The sequence below is a fragment of the Ammospiza caudacuta genome, chromosome 29 (genome assembly GCF_027887145.1).
Source record: "Ammospiza caudacuta isolate bAmmCau1 chromosome 29, bAmmCau1.pri, whole genome shotgun sequence".
NCBI classification, from domain to species: Eukaryota; Metazoa; Chordata; class Aves; order Passeriformes; family Passerellidae; genus Ammospiza; species Ammospiza caudacuta.
In genome coordinates this window covers 6,086,241-6,088,931 of record NC_080621.1, presented here as the reverse complement: position 1 = coordinate 6,088,931, position 2,691 = coordinate 6,086,241, and the positions used below count along the sequence as shown (strand labels likewise).

At 59.8% G+C, this 2,691-nt stretch overlaps 1 long non-coding RNA gene across 1 annotated transcript; it reads right to left on the bottom strand.

Annotated features, from left to right (window-relative positions):
- Nucleotides 1–421: 421 nt before the first annotated feature.
- Nucleotides 422–1,936, bottom strand: LOC131569282 (uncharacterized). The gene is made up of 5 exons (XR_009275781.1): nt 1,847–1,936; nt 1,261–1,296; nt 1,098–1,136; nt 639–707; nt 422–523 (listed from the first exon to the last, which is right to left on the bottom strand). It is a non-coding gene; the product is annotated as an uncharacterized LOC131569282 (long non-coding RNA).
- Between the last annotated feature and the right edge of the window lie 755 nt (nt 1,937–2,691).

Here is a 2,691-nt window from a genome sequence, read left to right as displayed (position 1 = left end):
GTTACCAGCCGCGAAGTGGGGGAGGCTCCCAGCACCATAATTTTTTCCTTATTTAGTCCTTTTGTTGTAAGTTTTATTAAGTTTTTAATAGACCTTTCAAAATATTGAGAAGTAAACAGTGATTTCTCACAGGGAGAAAAAGTTGTAAAAGAAAGTTTCTTTGAAATTATTCCTTTTTCTTTTAAACCCAGGCCATTCCTACCATGCTGACAGTGAACCACCGCCTTTCTCACCACTTGGACACCCACCCCCCCACTCAACCCACTCCCTCTGGACTCTGCACAACTCCCAACACACCATTTGTCTGGGGGAAGGCACAGACTGTGTAAAAGCAGCAAAGCCCAGACCTGGCCTGACTTCCCTGGACCACTGGAAAGGAGGAAATCCAGATCCATGGACACACATGGACACAGAGCAAAGCTTTGCTCAAAGGGTTTATTGATTCTTCAGGGGAAATAGCCCAGGGCTCAAAGAGTTCAGGGGTTCAGGGGTTTCCTCCAGTGATGATCATCTCCTCATGCCACTGGAGAGGAAAAAGGACACTGGTCCTTCCAACCCTAAAAGACCAACCCCAGAAGGTGACCTCTGGAGCCCCTCTGGGCTTTGTCCCCAGCCCTGTCCCTGCAGGCACGGCTCACCTAGGCATCCAGAGAGGCAGCCAGGCGCTTCTGCCGCAGGAGAGCCCGCAGCTCTTCAGCCACAGGGGGCTGGGGACAAAGGCAGCGTTAGAGACACACTGGGGGCACTGGGCTGCACTGGGAGGCAGGGGAGAGCAGGGGGGCCTTGGGGAAGGGGCTGTGGCAGCAATGGGGTGCAGGAGCTGCTGTGCTGCTGCCCAGAAGCACTGGGCTCTGGGCCAAGAGGCACGGCTGGGGCAGGGGCTGAGTCCTGGCTCATCCAGGGGGTCCTGGGGTGACAGGGATGGAATGCAGCAGGGCCCTGGGCAAAGGCTTCACTGGGGAGGAGCCCTAGGGCAGGGCATTGTCTGGGCTATCAGGAGGGGTGCACTGGGCTGTGCTGGGACAGACTGGGATGGCCTGGGCTGTGGTGGCCATGCAATGGGAGGGTCTGGCACCGGCAGAACTTGTGGTACCTACCAGAGGCGTCTCCAGGACCGCGACATTGTCTAAATCCAACTGCAGAGAGACCAGGAGACCTCACTGGTCACTGGGATGTCCCCAGTGCCAGCAAAGGATGGAGGGACACCACTGCCCCCCAGTTCCCTGAGGGGATGCCCTGCAATGCCAGCAGCCCACTCACCTCCCGCAGATCATCTTGGGTTCCTTCCAGGAGTGCCTGGAAAGGAGAACAAAGGCTGGGTCCGGACTGGACCTTGTGGGGCTGGAGTGACACACAGGTGCAGGGAGCAGGGCACAGGCAGAGGGATGGGAATTCAGGGCTTCCAAGGAGATCTGTTTGAGGTGGGGGGAGACCCAGAGACACTGATCTGGGGTCAATTGAGGGCCCAGGGGACAGGGCTGGGGGTGTGGAAGGAGCAGGGTGTGAGGTACAGGGGAGGAGAAAGGAATTGAGGTGTAGGGACATGGGAGTGCAAGGGAGGGGCTTGGTGGGGACAGAAGAATGAGGACAGGTGGGGACAAAACCAACGAGACTGGGAGATGGTGTGGGAGTGGGGGTGAGTCAGGGAATTGTACAGGGGGACCCCTCTTCAGTGGCCAGGAAGAAAGACAAAGGATTGAGGGGGGGCATGGAAGGAAAGGTCTCAGGAATGGTCAGTGGGAGGGCAGCTGGGGACCCTGAATGGGACACAGAGGAGGGACCAAAAGGGTGGGATGGGAGGCCAGAAAAGGCAGGATGTGGGGACAGTGTTTGGCCGGTGCCTCACCTTGGCCTGTGCCGGAGGGCACAGCAGGATGGAGAAGAGCAGGGCCACGCTGATCACAGCCACCTTCATCTTCCTCTGGCTCTGGGCAGCGCTGCCTGAGGCTGCAGCAGGTGAGGAGCACCTTTATCCCTGCTGGGACTCCTCCCTGCACCCTCCCTGCCAGCCCCCAGGCCAAAGCCCGGCTTGGCACAGCCCCCAGCCCTGGCCACAAGCCCAGCCCTGGCACAGAGCCCATCCCACCCCACCTGTGGCACGGATCCAGCCCCCTTGCCCGGCATCCCTCCAGCTTCCTGCACGGGGCAGCTGCCCCTGGAAGGGCCCGGGCACCTGTGGGGCTAAGGGGGGCAGCCAGGGAGCCAAAGGCACCTGGGGACCCTGTGGGGAGAACCCCCAGTCCAACACAATCCATCCTCCAACAGCCCCCAGGGCCAGATCCCCCATCTCCTGCTGCCCCTCCCCTCCCAGAGCTTTCCCTGTGGGACACCCCAGAGCGGAGCCCGGCCCCAAACCCAACATGTGGGAGAACAAGGGGAACAAGGGACATGTGATCAGGTGGCTGATTGGCATCTCTGGCACTGCAGACACTAGGGAGCACTGGGCAATGCTGATCACCTGCAGACAAGGCTGAGGGCTGGGGAATGGCTCAGGAGTGACAATTCCCACATCCACACCACCTGAGATCCCTTTCCCCACAGATGCCAAACCTGACCAAGCTCCATGCCCAGAGCACTGTCCAGAGGGGAATATGCCCTGCCCTGCCCCTCATCCTGTCACACCTGCAGCCACAGAGCCCTCCCAGAGCACCTGGGTCATGGCCCTGGCTCTGGGCCCAGGCCAGCACTGGC